The 17,928-nt window shown below is 39.3% G+C and overlaps 1 pseudogene; it reads left to right on the forward strand.

The window, feature by feature from the left end:
• The first annotated feature begins 6,886 nt into the window (after nucleotides 1-6,886).
• Nucleotides 6,887-10,230, forward strand: LOC129877191 (SNF2 domain-containing protein CLASSY 4-like; annotated as a pseudogene).
• Nucleotides 10,231-17,928: the final 7,698 nt, after the last annotated feature.

Genomic DNA, 17,928 nt, shown 5'->3' on the forward strand with positions numbered 1-17,928 from the left:
TTAGCAAATCCAAATTTTTTAGCCTCTTTGCTTGTGAATATTCACAAACTTTCAAAAATATTAATTGTTTCATCACTTAATAATACATATATGTTAAACTTGTATTACTACTTCAACATTTGATGATAATATATTTTTTAGAGATAGTCCAAATATAACATATTTCCTAAAAAAAGCCTAAAAACACACATTTTGATTAATAAAAGATCAAATATATTGATTCATATTACACAAGCACTAAAATCAAAGTTTATCACTAACTCAAATACCAAAAGTGCAATATTATCCTTTGTAATCAAGTTTTGGATTATGATATTTTGGTCACAACAGAGTTTCACGCTATGGGTCACCCATCGTCGCTATTCTTTAAATGCGTACTAGATAAACCCATTTCTACATAAAAAAAACTTACAAATTACACAAGAGATATATAAATCACACTAGAGAAGCCCAATATGATGAACGTGACTGAAAAGAACGTTGACAAGGAAAATTGATCGCTAGCCTACCACCCGCTACATTAACTCAGTCACTTTTATAATGATTTCTATCGCACTTTCAATGGTACTGAGACTGTCCCTACCACTTCCCTTTATCAAACAAAAAGTTAAACACCCTTTATCACTAAGCTTTGGTTGTTAATTTACTTTCCCTAGGTTGTAAAAAAAAACCAAAAACTTTTCAGATCTATTGTTATGACCCGCCACTTGATCTTGAAGAAGGTAGAAGAATCTAGAGTCTTGGAGAGGTTAGTGGAACACTCTAGATCCTTATAGAAACTTGTAGAGAAGTCTTGAAAGACTTAGAATTCTCTAGAGTGTGTAGAGAATTCTAGAGAGGGACTTCTTTGTAAATATGGAGGGACTTGTATAGCAATTTTTATTTACACTTGGGCCCCTTAGGAGTAGTATAAATAGAGGGGGCATTCATTTGTAGCAAACCATCAAGCAATCAAGCATTCTTCCAAAGCAATACAAAAAGCCTTCTTCATAAAAGCTCTCTTGTCTTTCTTACAATCTAGCGTTCCCTTAGCAATCTAGTCTTAAAGGCTTACTTGAGCTTACAAGATCGTGAAAGATTCGTGAGTAAGTTGTCAAGTGCCGCACGGAGATCTTAGTAGAAGTCTAAGTCCGTGATAACGTGGTAAGTTGTCAAGTTCATGGTCTCCATCGTGCTTAGTGCGTCCATGAGCCGACACTCTAAGGAAGTGATCACCTCCTTCACCTCGTACTCGGCAGCCTTGCGCACCTCCAACTCCTTCCGGATGTTGTCATTCTCCTCAAGGGTGAACTCCTCTAGAGACTTGAACTTGCCGTCGACCTTGTTCAAGCGCTTGCCTAATATCTCCACAGCTTGCCGGGCAGCATCCACCCTTGCAATCCACTCCATGGATGGGCTGCAGAGTTGGGCCAAGACGGAGTTGGAGCACCGTCAAGTCAGAACCATCGATGAGGCCATCACCCAAGCCGAAGCCTTGACGGACTTTAAGCATGACAGGCATGCCAGAGGCAAGGGCAAAGAAATAAGGAGTAGTCATGCCAAAGGTGGGGGAGATCGTGGCAAAGGCAAAGAGCAACATCCTCCACCCAAGAGCCATGATTCCAACAAGTCCGACGGTAGGAGGTTCGGGCGACAGGGCTACGCCGAGAGAAAAGAGAAGACCATGAAGGGCAGCGGCTGCTACATATGTGGAGGTCCTCACGGCTATGCTAGGTGTCCGGAGATGAAGAACCTTGGTGCTATACTGCGGGAGCGAAAGGACAAGGAAGTGGACCAAGAGCAGGGCTCGGACACGACTCAGCTAGGCATGATCGGGCTATGTGGAGCCATCGCGAAGCAAGCTGAGAAGGCAGGGGATTATTCTGCCCAATATGTTGACATATCCATCAACGGACGACCAGCTCGTGCCATGGTGGATTCTGGAGCAGAAGCCAACATCATGACCAAGACGGCGGCAGTAAGGTTGGGGCTAAGTTATGGGCCAAGTAACACCCGCCTGAAGACGGTCAACGCACCATTGACTCCCGTGTGCGGAGTCACTCATGGAGTGGACATCACGCTGGGCAAGTGGCAAGGTAAGACAAACTTCACTGTCGCCCCCTTAGATATCTTTGATATCATCCTTGGACAGGAGTTCTTCCAACGGTACCACACGATGATCGATCCCTACCTCCAACAACTCTTGGTGATGGAGCGAGAGGTACCCTGCATGGTACCTCTAGTCAAGATGCCAAAGAAGGAAGGACAAACCCACCTGTCGGCCATGTAGCTTGTGAAGGGCCTAAAGAAGGGGGAGCCGATGTTCGTAGCCACCATTGCGAGCTTGGATGAAGGCAATGGTGCTAAGGAGACATTGCCACCTTGCATAGAGAAGGTGCTTGAAGAAAACAAAGATGTGATGCCCGAAGAGTTGCCAAAACACCTACCTCCAAGGCGCGAGGTAGACCACAGGATCGAGTTGGAGCTAGGAGCGAGGCCGCCCGCATACCCACCATACCGCATGGCTCCACCTGAGTTAGAGGAGCTGAGGAAGCAATTGAAGGAGCTCCTCGAGGCCGGTCATATCCGTCCATCCAAGGCACCTTATGGTGCACCGGTGTTATTTCAAAAGAAGAAGGATAGCTCGTTGCGCTTATGTATAGACTATCGGGCGCTCAATAAGGTGACCGTGAAGAACAAGTATCCTATCCTTCTCATTGCCGACTTGTTTGATAGACTTGGACAGGCCAAGTACTTCACCAAGGTGGATTTAAGGAAGGGCTACTACCAGGTACGCATAGCAGAGGGAGATGAACCGAAGACCACATGTGTAACGAGGTATGGAGCATACGAGTGGTTGGTGATGCCCTTCGGCCTAACCAACGCACCCGCCACTTTTTGCACACTAATGAACAAGATCTTCCACCCCTACCTAGATCAGTTTGTAGTAGTCTACTTGGATGACATAGTCATCTATAGAAACACCTTGGAGGAGCACGTGGAGCATCTAAAGGAAGTATTTCAAGTCTTGCGCGAGAATGAACTTTTCATCAAGCGGGAGAAGTGCGAGTTCGCCCAACATGAGGTGCACTTTTTGGGACATGTTATCAGCCAGAGAGAGCTACGGATGGACGAAGCAAAGGTTCGGGCCATCAAAGAGTGGGAGGCGCCCACAAAGGTAACCAAACTTAGATCTTTTCTTGGACTTGCTAACTATTACCGCAGGTTCATAAGCGCCTACTCCGCTAAAGCCGCTCCACTTACTGAGCTATTGAAGAAGAATAAGCCGTGGGTGTGGAGCGAGGAGTGCAAGAAGGCCTTTGAAGACCTCAAGACTGCCGTGACAGAGGAGCCGGTCCTAGCGTTGCCTGACTTCTCCAAGACATTCGAAGTGCATACGGACGCCTCTGACTATGCCATTGGAGGAGTATTGATGCAAGAAAGGCACCCTATCGCCTTCGAGAGCCGCAAGCTGAACAAGACAGAACGGCGGTACACCGTGCAGGAGAAGGAGATGACAGCCATCGTCCATTGCCTACGCACATGGAGACACTACTTACTTGGCTCCAAGTTCTTAGTCAAGACCGACAATGTGGCCACTAGCTACTTCCAGTCACAGAAGAAACTCACCCCGAAGCAAGCTAGGTGGCAAGACTTCTTGGCCGAGTTTGACTATGAACTGAAGTACAAGCCTGGCAAAGGCAATGTTGTGGCCGATGCCCTTAGCAGGAAGTTCGAGCTGGCGGCCATCACCACAGCACATTGCGACATCCAAGATGCAATCAAGAATGGTCTACAGCATGACCCAGAGGCAAGGAAGCTTATGGAGTTAGCCGTTCATGGCAAGACAAGGCGCTTCTGGGTAGAAAATGGACTCTTGCTTACCGCCGGGCGAAGGATCTATGTGCCAAAATTCGGGACTATCAGGCGACGAACCATGAAGGAAAGTCACGACACATTATGGGCTGGACATCCAGGGCAGCGTCGCACGAGGGCATTGATTGAGGCGATTTACTACTGGCCACGCATGCGGGACGATATTGAATGCTATGTGCAGACTTGTCTTGTGTGCCAGCAAGACAAAGTAGAGCAGCGCCAACCAGGAGGACTCTTGGAGCCCCTACCCATAGCGGAGAGTCCATGGGAGAGCGTGACCATGGACTTCATCACATGCTTACCGAAGTCCGACGGGTACGGGACGATTATGGTCGTGGTGGACAGGTTTTCCAAATATGCCAGCTTCATGCCCGCCACGGCAGGTTGCACTGCTAAGGAAGCTGCCAGGCTATTTTTCAAGAATGTGGTGAAGTATTGGGGATTGCCAAGACATATCATTAGCGACAGAGACCCACGCTTCACCGGGAACTTTTGGAGAGAATTGTTCGAAATTCTTGGCATAAAATTACATTTCTCCACTAGTTTCCACCCACAGACAGACGGCCAGACGGAGCGAGTCAATGCCTTACTTGAGTGCTACTTGAGGCACTTTGTGAGCTCCCATCAGAAAGATTGGGCGAGACTACTGGACGTAGCCCAATTCTCTTACAACCTACAGCGGAGTGAGGCCACAGGGCGAACACCATTCGAGCTAGCCACAGGCCAACAGCCACAAACTCCACATTTACTACCGGCCGCGTTCGAGGGCAAGAGTTTGGGGGCCTATCACATGGCCAAGGGCTTTGAGGAGCAGCTCGACACTGCCAAGTCTTATTTGTACAAGGCAGCGAAGAAGATGAAGAAGTTTGCCGACCGCAAGCGTCGTCCCACGGATTACCAAGTTGGAGACATGGTCTTGGTCAAGTTCAACCCCAGGCAATTCAAGGCGTTGTGAGGCATGCATCAAAACTTGGTGCGAAAGTATGAGGGCCCGTTCAGGATCGTTGCCAAGGTTGGCAAGATCTCTTACAGGTTGGAGCTACCACCGCATATTAAGGTTCATCCAGTCTTCCATGCCAGCGTCCTCAAGCCATACCATGAGGACAAGGATGATCCTAGACGAGGAGAATCAAGTCGGGCGCCACTCACAATCACCGCCTCCCATGATCGAGACATCGAGGCCATTATGGACTACCAAGCCAAGCGAAAACAGGGACAACAGGCCACTGCTATGTTCTTAGTCCATTGGAAGGGACAATCTCCGGAGGAGGCCACCTGGGAGAGATATGAAGACCTGTGGCAGTTCAAAGACAAGATCCGAGAGTTCTTGCAGCAGCAGTGCGCCGCGGTCATCGCCACATCAGGTGGGGGAGAGTGTTGTGACCCGCCACTTGATCTTGAAGAAGATAGAAGAATCTAGAGTCTTGGAGAGGTTAGTGGAAGACTCTAGATCCTTATAGAAACTTGTAGAGAAGTCTTGAAAGACTTAGAATTCTCTAGAGTGTGTAGAAAATTCTAAAGAGGGACTTCTTTGTAAATATGGAGGGACTTGTATAGCAATTTTTATTTACACTTGGGCCCCTTAGGAGTAGTATAAATAGAGGGGGCATTCATTTGTAGCAAACCATCAAGCAATCAAGCATTCTTCCAAAGCAATACAAAAAGCCTTCTTCATAAAAGCTCTCTTGTCTTTCTTACAATCTAGCGTTCCCTTAGCGATCTAGTCTTAAAGGCTTACTTGAGCTTACAAGATCATGAAAGATTCGTGAGTAAGTTGTCAAGTGCCGCACGGAGATCTTAGTAGAAGTCTAAGTCCGTGACATCTATGATCTATAACTAGGGGTGTTCATGGTTCGGTTTGGATTGGTTATTGGTTAAAACAAAAGGTCAATCTAATCGATTTTTTCAAATTTCTAAAACCAAATCAAATCAAACCAAAAAAAATAACTATCGGCTTGGTTCGGTTTGGTTCAAAATTTTTTTGGATTTTTTGGTTTGAAAAAATAAATTTGTTGAAGGCATTTGCATTTCGATAGACACAAACACCTAATATATGAATAATACAAAGAAAAACTATTGTGGGTTCAATTAAGCAATTAAGCAATACTAGAATTATTATTACACGAAAAAAGTAATTTAGTTAAGCAATACTAAGTCAGTATATGCCAAAGATCAAAGGTCAAATCATTACAGCAAAGCCTCAAGCTAAACAATTGAGGAACTACCCTAGGAAGGGGTACAAGAAAATTATATAACAAAATTTAAGTGTTGGACTTGAGAAAATGGTAAAGTAAAAACTTAAGTTAATTAAAATTTAATAAAATATTTATATTTTATTTATGAATTATATAAAATAAAAATTATGAAATTTATATATATAATTTCTCGATTCAGTTTGATTATTTTTGTGGTTCATTTTTAGTAAAATCAAAATCAAATCAACTAATATCAGTTTTCAAAATCTAAAATCAAACCAAACCAAAACCAAATATCAGTTTTTTTAATCGGTTTGATTTGAATTGTGGTTCGATTTTGATTTTTTAACCATAACCATGAATAACCCTATTTATAACCTTCCAAAAAAGTTTAAGCTACTTTGTAACCTACCAAATATGATTATGACTTTATTACTAATTTGGGTTTTAATTATTCTGGAGATTGTTAATAAATGAACCTCCCATTTATATATATAAAGAAATTACAGTTGTAACACAATAAATATATATTTAAAATTAGAGGAACAGTTATATATTAAATTTTGACTGCTGAATTTATGTGGAAGATTTAATGTTCACACTTTACAGATTCTAATCTGTCACAAAATGCACACACTTGACAGATAATTTTTCTCGTTTCTCTCTCACGCAAAAAAGACTCATCTAAGTCACGTTTCTTTTGTTCTGTTTCTCTATTTCATTCTATATATAAGTGTGTCTATGCATTCAATTTATTCAAACACATCAGTCTCTATCACCTGTTTTTACAGTTTCAACAATTGATTTGACGGCGGAAAAAAGTTTTCTTTATTCAGGTTAGTGTTTGTAAAAATAGTTGAGTACATGTATGCGTGTGCATTTTGATTGATAACGAAAATTGTGTATTTTGATTCAGATGGATTCAGGGGATGGCTCTGTTTCAAAGAAGAGGACTAGACAACAATCTTTAAAATATATGGTCGAGTTAATTGAGAAGAGGAACAAGTTGACTCAAAATATTAATTCTATGAATGTTAGTTATGGAAAGAAAAGAAAAATGGTGGAGCTTTCTGGAGGTGTCGAGAGAAATGTGGAAATCAATGGGAGGAGGAAGTTTAGTCCAGGAAATTGTGAGTCCTTCACGAATCAGCCTTTCGTCAAGAGAATATCTAATGATGATGATTCGTTGGAGGAGAGTGATAATGATGTTGTTATCATTGAGGAGGAGGCTGCTCCTATGCTGAATGCAACAGGTGAGGTTGTTTCTTCTACGTCAAGCATGTGTAGGACAGCGGACGAATCCGAAGAGTTTACTGATACAACCTCATATTCTGAGTCGGAATTCGAATCTTCATCTGATGAAGATAATGATGACCCCGAAGACAGGAATTACCGGGTGATTGAATCATCAACTTCTGATGATATAACAAGTGATTTCGATCTGACCTGTCCTAAGGAGAATGAAGAAGGAAAAAAAGGAGATGAATCGGGGGCTAGTACCTCAGCTAGTTAAGGGTGAAAAGCACAACAAAGGCCAAGCATATCTTCTTCGACCTAGCTCACTTTCCAAGTCCAAAAAGAATGGAAATTGTAGCAGCCCCATTCTTCTTAGTGAGGAAGAGGAGTCTAACTCCTCTTCTGAAGAGTACTGCGAGGTTGATGACTCGGTGAAAAATGTTGTTGTTCAAAAGGATGTTCTTCGAAAGGATCGAAGGAAGATTCTTGAAGAGTCTGAGTTTCTGAAGTTTATTGTTGATTCTATAAAAAAATGTTGATGATCATAGTAAACTCACTCCTACTGGAGACAGGGAACATGTTCCTGTCAAAGAAACACTTCCTTTAATATTCCGTTTTGAAGACGAGGAACCTCTTCCGCCAGAGAAAGAAGAATGGGAAAAGGAAATTGAAATGGACATGTGTATCGAAGAATCACATATTGGCTTTACAAATCTATCTGTTTCGTCGATGCAGAGTGGACAAATAAGTGACTGTAAGATGGGGAACCACAATCTTGTTCTAGATGAACAAATTGGACTCATATGTTCAGTTTGTTCATATGTCCATTTGGAAAGCAAGTACATCTTCCCTCCTTTTGTAAGTATACGAGTTTTGCCCTATCAAGCACTTTTCTTTTCAATTTGGAACTGAATTTACAAGATATGTTGTTATTACTTTAATAGATTCTGTCTTTTATCTAAAATTGTTGAACTTCTGTTATCTGCAGGCTCAGAGAACTCAAGGGGGGTATGAAAGAAAATATTTTGTAGAGTCGCCATCACTCTTGGATGTTGACGGCTTCAGAGTTTCTGATTTTTCTGCAGCCGAGGATTCTCATAGTTATGGAGAAGGAACCGTGTGGGATTTAGTTCCCCCAAGTGCCAAAGCAACAATGTATCCTCATCAACGTGGAGGATTTGAGTTCGTGTGGAACAACATTGCTGGATATATAACTCTTGAGAGGCTGAGAGAGCCTTATGTGAAAGTAAGGGAGGATGCATTATCTCACACCCACCTGGCACTGGAAAAACCCGATTCACCATAGTATTTCTTCGGTCATTTTTGAAATTGTTTCCAAAGTGACGGCCTGTAATCATAGCTCCATCCAGTTTGCTTCTTAACTGGGAAGCCAAGTTCCAGAAATGGGCGGTGGACATTCCCTTCCACAACTTGAACAACAAAGACTTCTCTATAAAGGAAAATGAAGGTACTGTTGGTGTCTTTCACTGTTTATCCTGTGTTGTGAAAAAATATACACACCTTATACGCATGGTGAAGCTGAAATTCTGGGCGAAAAGTAAGAATGTTTTGGGAATCAGCTATGACTTGTTCAGGATTCTCACAGGAGAAGATGGAGACGGTTATGCCAAAGAGACTAGAGAAATACTTTTAAAATTTCCTGGTCTTCTGGTCCTTGAAGAAGGGCACACTGCTCGGAATGAGCACAGCCTTGTGTGTAAAGCTTTGAAAAAGGTTGAAACAGAGAAGCGCATACTTTTATCTGGAACTCCATTCCAAAATAACATCAAAGAGCTGTACAACACTCTCTGTGTAGTTAGTCCAAAGTTTGCTGCAGATTCGGAGCAGAAATGGGCTTCTCTTAGCAGTTCAATTGACAAGAATGCCCGAGCGTTGGAAGATATTAGGGATATTATTTCACCTCTTGTCCATAAATGTAGCGAAAATGTAAAGAAGGTAAGCCTTCCAGGTATACGGGATACTATAATATACTTGAAACCTACAGAGTTGCAGAAGGAGTTGCTTTACAAACAAAATCTAGTGTCTCTGATCTCTGTTCATCCTTCATTAGATGCAAACAGGAAGAGTTCTCTGAGTTGGAAAGTCATCTCAAAGAAAGAAGATGTCGGTTGGATCTAGATATAGGAGTAAAGATGAAATTTGTCATTGAACTGATCAGACTCTGTGGTGGGCGGAAGGAGAGGGTTATAATATTTAGCCAGTTACTTGATCCTCTAAACCTGATCAAGGAGCAACTCAATTCTCTCTTTGGCTGGACTTTAGGCCTACAGATTCTCTATATGGATGGGAAACTTGATGTAAAGCAGCGGCAGATATCAATAAATTCTCTTAATGACCCTAAGAGTGATGTCAAAGTGTTTCTTGCATCGATAAAAGCCTGTTTAGACGGGATAAGTCTTATATGGGGCCTCAAGAGTGGTTTTGCTTGACATTCTCTGGAATCCCTCAGTAGAACAACAAGCCATCAGCCGAGCCTACAGGAATGGTCAGACAAAATTTGTTCATGTTTACTGTCCAGTGACATCGAAATGGGAGGTTGACAAGATCGAACAACAAAGTAGAAAAAAATATCATTCAGATGTACTTCTGTCCAGGAATGAAGAGAGTACTTCATGTTCTGTGTCAGAGAATAACATACTTGAATCCATGGTTAAGCATGAGGGCCTCCGTCATATTTTTGAAAAACTATCTCATGCACCTCGTGTGGTGCCTACTACATGCTTAAATTCTTGTAACCAACCTTCAAAAAGGAGAAGTTAGGTTAGTATGTGCTTTGTTCTCATTTGATGGTACATGAGGCAATCCAACTTGTTTAGTTTATTTTGTCAACTGCCAGTCTTTGAAAAATGGCTCAAATGCTTTATCTCTTTCTTGTGAGGCACGGCTAGGATGTTTATGTTGTTAATGCTTCTACTACTTCTTTACAGGCAGTTTTATCTTGTAATCTGATTCTTAGTGGACAATGCAAAATTTATTTATTGTGCTTGATCATGTAAGTCTAAGTTCTCGAGTTCTCTCCAAAATATTTTCTTCCATGTCTCTCTCAGCCTGCAGATGACATAAGTTAAAGAATTTAAGAGTGAGCAATAAATAAATTGGAGAGCAAAGTTTATAAAATAAAAAATAAGGATGGAAAAAGAACATGTAACCAGGGCTATCTAAGTATAAATATTAATTTATGGACTAAGAAACCTCGCCAAACTAATTCCATTTACTGCTGTAAATTTTTAGGATGTCTGTTTAATTGAAAGAGAACATTAGGCCATCGCATACTGTCAAAAGTTTCACCTTCAAGAACTTATTACGTATCTCTGAGGCATAGAACCAGCTGCCATTCCCCAACTCTTATCATGCACACCTCAGTTCTCAATTAACGTCCAGCTTGTCACGGCAAAGCTATAGGAAAAACGGCCATGAATTTAGATTCAGTTGAACATGTGTGCAGCAGAATAAAAGTTAAATTTGTTCCTAATTGAAAAGAAAAGTGTTTCTTCATTGTTTTTTTGCTCTATAGGACAGCTCACATCATCATCTTCTGATTCCTCCTCATCAAAATCACTTCTTATATCATCAGATTAGGTAGAACTTGATGATTTACCCGGTAATCCTTGTCATTGGGGTCATCATTATCATTATCACTTGAAGCTTCAAAGTCTGATGACTCAGAAGATGTGGTCGTATTAGTAAACTCTTCCAATGTGTCTGTTGTCCTACACATGCTTGAGGTAGATGAAACAACCTCATCTGTTGCATTCATTATAGGACTCCTTAACCCAACATTGGACCAAGATCCCCAAGTATTTGCAGCAGCCTCCGAATCATTCTCCTCGACGAAAGGCCATTTCATGATGGACTCATAAGTTCCTGCACTGAACTTCCTCCTCACATCCTCTCCAGTATTCACTGAAAAATTCGAAAATCGATAGGATCACAATTTGGAACAGAGGCATCCCCTGAATCCATCAAATTGCACCACCATTAGTACACTATAGTAGCACATGTTTTTTAATATTGCTATCAAATATTTATAGCATGAAAATAAATTTCAAAGCCTAAAGTGGATATATTTTTCAGGCATCTGGTGCTGAATTTCCTTAGGATGTGTATGGAATTATTTTTTGTTTATTTGGTTGTATAATTATTAAGATAGTAATTAAACAATCTAACGATATGTTACATAATGTAGAAATAATAAGAAACTCTTTGTCTGTGATAACATAATTACTTTGTGATTCACGTGTCATGTTTGATTTTTACAAATGTAATGACACAATCGGATATTTTTTATTTTAAAATAAAAATTTGTTATAAATTTAAAAAGTTAGTTGACTAAGTAAATAGACTTTAATGTGTGACATTTGCGCCAATTACAATCAAATTCAATTATACATATCAAAGAAAATCATAAATTTGGTACATCGACCTCTTCATAAAGGAAATAGAAATCCCAAAAACGTGTATATAATTCAACACGTTCTAAATGAGTTAAGTTACATTGTTTAGAAGTTCAATGAATTATTTTAAATATAAGTCAACTCTAATCAGAACATAGAACATCCCTAAAATCCTATCTGCATTCTTCATAACCAGGTGTAAATCTAAACATTCTTGCATCATTTCTTTTTTCTGTATACCAAATCCATAGAATTGCGTCAAAGTGCCTGAAACCAGAAGGAAAAGAATAAGAAAAAGATAAAAATGTTAACCTAACAAACACTCCAGCTGAGCTGACAAGAAAGAGAGAAAGCATTTGAGCCGTCTATCAAAGATAGGCAGTAAACAAAATACACTAAATACCAGGAACCGAGAAGAAATTAAAGCACATACTAACCTAATTAACTCCTCGAAGCATGAGATAGTTTTTCAACTATATAGCGGAAGCCCTCATGTTTAACCATGGATTCAAGTATGTTATCCTCTGACACAGAATGTGAACTATTCTCTTCATTCCTGGACAAAAGTACTTCTAAATGATATTTTTTTCTACTTTGTTGTTTGATCTTGTCAACCTCCCATTTCGATGTCACTGGACAGTAAACATGATCAAATGTTGTCTGACCATTCCTTTAGGCTCGACTGATGGCTTGTTGTTCTACTGAGGGAGTCCATTGAGCGTCAAGAAAAACCACTCTTGAGGCCCCTATTAAGACTTATTCCTTCTAAACAAATTTTTAACGATGCAAGAAGCACTTTTACATCACTCTTTGGGTCATTAAGAGTATTTATTGATATCTGCCACTGCTTTATATCAAGTTTCTCATCCATATTGAGATTCTCTCGGCCTAAAGTCCAGCCGAAGAGAGAACTGAGTTGCTCCTTGATCAGGTTTAGAGGATCAAGTAACTGGCTAAATATTATAACCCTCTTCTTCTGCCCATTGCAAAGTCTGATTAGTTCAACGACAAATTTCATTTTTACTCCTATATCTAGATCCAACCAACATCTTCTTTCTTTGAGATGACATTCTAACTCAGAGAACTCCATCCTATTTGTCACTAATGAAGGGTGAACAGAGATTAGAGACACCAGATTTTGTTCATGAAAAGAGCTCAGGTTCTCTGAAATTCTTTTAAGCAACTCCTGCAAATCTGTGGGCTTCAAGTGTATTACTGTATTTTTAGAGAAAATTTCACAAATAACTACTAGAAGTATTTTAATTATGTTGTTTAGCTACAGTTTGCATATTTACGGACTGTAGCTATAGTTTAACCTGTCTCGTTTGTATAATTCGCGTGTTTATATAATTAGCTGGTTTGTATTGGATGAGTTTGTATAATTGAGCTATTTTTGAATAAACTTAAAATAACGAATTTATACAAACACAAACATCTGAGCTTTAAACAGTAATACAAATTATATTATACAAAATTACATTATACAAAAGTTATACAAATTTCAAATTATACAATCGTGCAAACTATACAAACTCGAACCGTAATTAATGTTAAATGTGAGTGGCGAATTGTAAATTAGCTAAAATATAGCTATGTTAACGAATTAACTAATATATGTTTCCTTATTCGCATAATTTTTCCTATTTTTTATACCCAGAAGTAGGGGTGTACATGGACCGAGTTGGTTCGAATTTTTTATAAATCAAATCAAACCATTTGTGTCGGGTTATTAAATCTATAAACCAAACCAAACTAATAAACGTCGAATTTTTCGATATCAATTTTTCTCGGATTTTTCAAATTTTTTTGGGTTTCTCGGATTTTTCATAGTATCTAATAAAAAGCACAGAACAGTGTTTCTTAAAAAGAGTTCTACTACAAAATATCAACATATAAGATGGAGGCAGAATACTGTTTGAAGTTTTAACTTTATAATATAACTTTATAAGATGAGCTTTTTTGTATATTATTTAGATGAGCTTCTCAAGTCCAAATCTAAATGTAAGAAAGAAAACAAAAATTATGAAATTTTTTTAAAAAATATTTCTAAATTACATTTTAATAAATATTTTTATGTATAACATAATTTAAAAGTAGTATATCTATAATCAGATCGGTTTGGGTTCGGTTTGACTTTTTTTAGTTAAAACAAAACCAACCCTATAATGGTCGGGTTTTTTTTTCCAAACACCAAACCAAGTCAAACCAAACCACTAGTCGGGTTTTTTTTTCCGGTTTGGTTCGGTTTGTCAATTTGGTGCGGTTTATCGATTTTCCCTATACAGCCATACCCAGAAGGCTTACCTCCTTTATATCTTCATTGCTAGTATGGACAAGTGATTAAATAATATCCCTAAGCTCTTACAATGCTCGAGCATTCTTGTCAATGGAACTGCTAAGAGAAGCGCATTTCTGCTCTGAATCTACAGCAAAACTTTCGACTAACTATGATGAGAGTGTTGTAAAATTCTTTGATGTTATTCTCGAACGGAGTTCCAAACAAAAGTATTCGCTTCTCTGTTTAAACCTTTTTCAATGCTTTCCACAGAAGGCTTTTGTCACGCCCCGGGAGGGTACCCTAGACGTAACCGGCACTCAGAAACCATTTCTAGCTCCCAAGCGAACCACATAGCCTGATCACACATCCGTTCATTCATTCAATTAGCGGAAGACAAAAAAAATAAAGAGAATATTTGGCGGGCAACTCAAATCGTCAATCTAACTTAAAGAATAAAGGCCATGGGCCAACAATTCAACTCCGATATTTGTCATTTAAAAATAGTTTGACAAGAATAATTCAAGGAACAAAATACTCAATCGACTCATCACTATCTAGTCTATGAAGCTTCTATCACTACTATCTAAATGGTGCCAATGACATGTTCATAGCTACCTCAAATCAAATTGAAAGGGCTAACTCAACGCAAGAATAACATAAGCGGTGTCCTCCGAATGTAGGGGAGGACTCACCAATACGCTGAGTGTAAATAGATCATCAATGGTGCTCCTATTGACGATCTCTTAAACCTGTCTCTGCATCATGAAACGATGCAGGTCCAAATGGACGTCAGTATATAAAATGTACGAGTATGTAATATGGCAGAATGAAACATACCTCAAGGAAGAATAACGTTTGTTCAAATATCTCAAAATCAGAAAGATAAGAGAGACTCAATCAAAGCATCATAAGTCTAAACTAAGAATACAATTTTTAGACAAAGACCAATCATAAACCATCCAATCCAGTCTAATCATGTACGATACAATTCAATTAAATCATTCAATCCAATTCAATCATATATCATCCGACCCACTCCAATCATATACCGTTAACTCGAATTCAATCACATCTCCTCTAATCCAATCCTATCACATATCCAACCAAATCATATACAATCCAATCACAATTCGTCTAACCCAATCCAATCATATACCATCAACTCAATAATCAACTCAAAGGACTCAACTCAATAAATATGCAAATTAAACTATGCAATGTTTTACAATTCAACTCAATCATCTCCAATCACAATCAAGCCAATCATATCAAGCACTATCCATTCAATTGGGAGTTTCTCTAACCGACAACTATCGCCATATGAGCGAGCGATAGTACAATAATCCGACGATGTTGCCACGTCCATCCATACTTTGCCAGGGTATGAACGATCAACCTCATGGATCCAATCCAACCAAGTCCTATAATGTCAGGACAATAAAATGGGAAACATCCAACTTTAACTGTTCGATCCCATAGAGAGCATCCGACTTTAACAGTTCCATCCCCTCCTACGTTTGGCGACGTAGTTTATTGGTTCGAGTATGGACTATACTCTTACCCAATTCGGTGCTCGATACTCCTCCCAGAACTCAATATGCTCATATCTATCAAGTGAGTAATATACTCAAAATACTCATTTAGCCTTTAGGACTTAGTTTCAAATCGACTCATTTAGTCTCATTGGACTCTTTTCAAATCGACTTATCTCAATCATCAAACTCTTCTCTTCAAATTTGATACCATCTCAACTCAATGGATGCAGAAAATATTATGTACATTTGAAATATAATTCCAACTCCTCAACTCAAACTCAAAATAGATACTTTAATGTAAAAATACTCAACTCATTTAAAGGCTCCTCATACTCAACTCATACTTAAACTCCTTTCTAAATCAAAGATGAAACTAATAATTCTTTAGACTCAAAATAATGTGTAAATAGTTTATGCAAAAAGGTTCACAAATAATTTATTTAAAGCTCCTCCTCAAAAGATCATTTATTTTCAAAATATTTCTAAGACTCCAATCAACTCAAATTATGCAAATCACATACCACATGATCACATTAGACTCCAATCTACTTCATCACACAACATCCTCATCAACATAACCTCTTCATTCACATCATCGTCAAATATCATCATTCAAATCGTCATCATCACATCATCATCATATATCATCATTCACATCATCATCAAACATTATCATCACATCATTGTCAAATATCATCATCACATCAATCGTCAAACATCTACTCCAAAATTCTTATTTTAGTCCTATGTTTATTTTATAGAAGCAAAAGGACATTCCTAACTATCCAAGTCATTCTTTACACCTATATACAAAACCATCCATCTCAAACTCAAGACACATTATGACCAAAAGAAATCTCATCTTGGGTTCATGTGAAGGAAACATGAATTCATACTCTCAACAAAACTCAACTCAAGGATACCATTAACACATATTAATTTATATGCAAAGATCTATTTGTAGTCAATAATATGAAAGATAACTATTTAGTAACTCAAGTCATTAAAATCATCAATCAACCAATAGTATCTCAAGACATTCTATAGTTTAGGAAAACTTTCAAGAAAACCTTCCTAGAAGGTTCAACTCTTTCACAACTCCTATTCAACACATCTATGGGCATATGGAAGAACTCAATCCATATTTTAGGTTAGCCTTACATACCTTGTTTGAAGACTTTGAAGAGACCTTGATGTTAGGCCTTCAATGAAAGGCTTGAATTCTTGAAGCATCTTGAAGACAATCTTTGTTGGAGAAGGATTTGAAGAAGAAGAGAGGGAAATTTCTAGAGCTTTTTAGAGAGAGAGGGAGGAATTGAAAATGCTCCCAAAATGTGCTAAGGATGATACATATATAATTTGGGACAATTCCCAAATTGCCCTTTCCCCAAAATTCTGAAAAAAACAGGCTAAAATACTCCTAGCACGATAGTGGCGCGTCGTGCCATTGCAGCGCCAGGTCGATTAGGCCTAAAACTTGCACACCTGTTAGTGGCGCGCCGCACCAAGGACCAAACTACTGAGGCATATTCCTGGCGCGATAGTGGCTCATCGCGCTCTTACAGCGCCAAGGCCATATTTTCTGGGTTCTGGGAAAATAGGCTTGAAAACCCTGCACACCTTGTAGTGGCGCGCCGTGCCAGGGACCAAATTACTAAGGCATGTTCCTGGCGCGATAGTGGCACATCGCGCCACCATGGCGCCAAGCCCAGATTCCCAGCAGTTGCAACCCAGGCCTAACATTCCTGTCGAGCTAGTTTATCTTAGGATTGTCATATCTTTTGACTCTGAACTCCAAAAATTCCATTCTTGATGGCGTTGGAAAGAAGACTCGACGACCTTTAATTTGGTAGGTCATAGGCCACCCAGATTGTCGTCTTTCAAAAGATAGGGTTGTTAGAAGTTGATCCCTTAAACGAACTCATCCTAAAACTTAGCCACGACGAACCTTTTGGACTTAGCTTGGTTCTAGGGGTGCTTTGTGACCCCACATCACCTCCAACACTCTTCAATTACTCAGGTACTCATATTAACTCAAGCATATACTTCACAATAATAGAGTTCGACCCTACACGAATACAAGAAAGGTCCGAATCTTAGAGAAAAATTTTGGGGGGTGTTACAACTTTGCTCATTTCTAGCAGTGTGCCCTTCTTCAAGGACTAGAAGACCAGGTAATTTTAGAAGAATTTCTCATGTCTCTTTGGCATAAATGCCTCCATAATCTCTTGTTCAATTCCTAAATAAGTCATAGCTGATTTCCAAAATAGTCATACTTTCAGCCCAGGTTTTCAGCTTCACCAAACGTATAACCTATAGATGTTTTCTTCATTCATCGGATAAAAAGCCAAACACACAAACAATATCTTCATCTTCTTGGGAAGAGAAACCCTTGTTTTTCAAGTTGTAGAAGG

This window comes from Solanum dulcamara, chromosome 12 (genome assembly GCF_947179165.1).
Source record: "Solanum dulcamara chromosome 12, daSolDulc1.2, whole genome shotgun sequence".
Classification (NCBI taxonomy): Eukaryota; Viridiplantae; Streptophyta; class Magnoliopsida; order Solanales; family Solanaceae; genus Solanum; species Solanum dulcamara.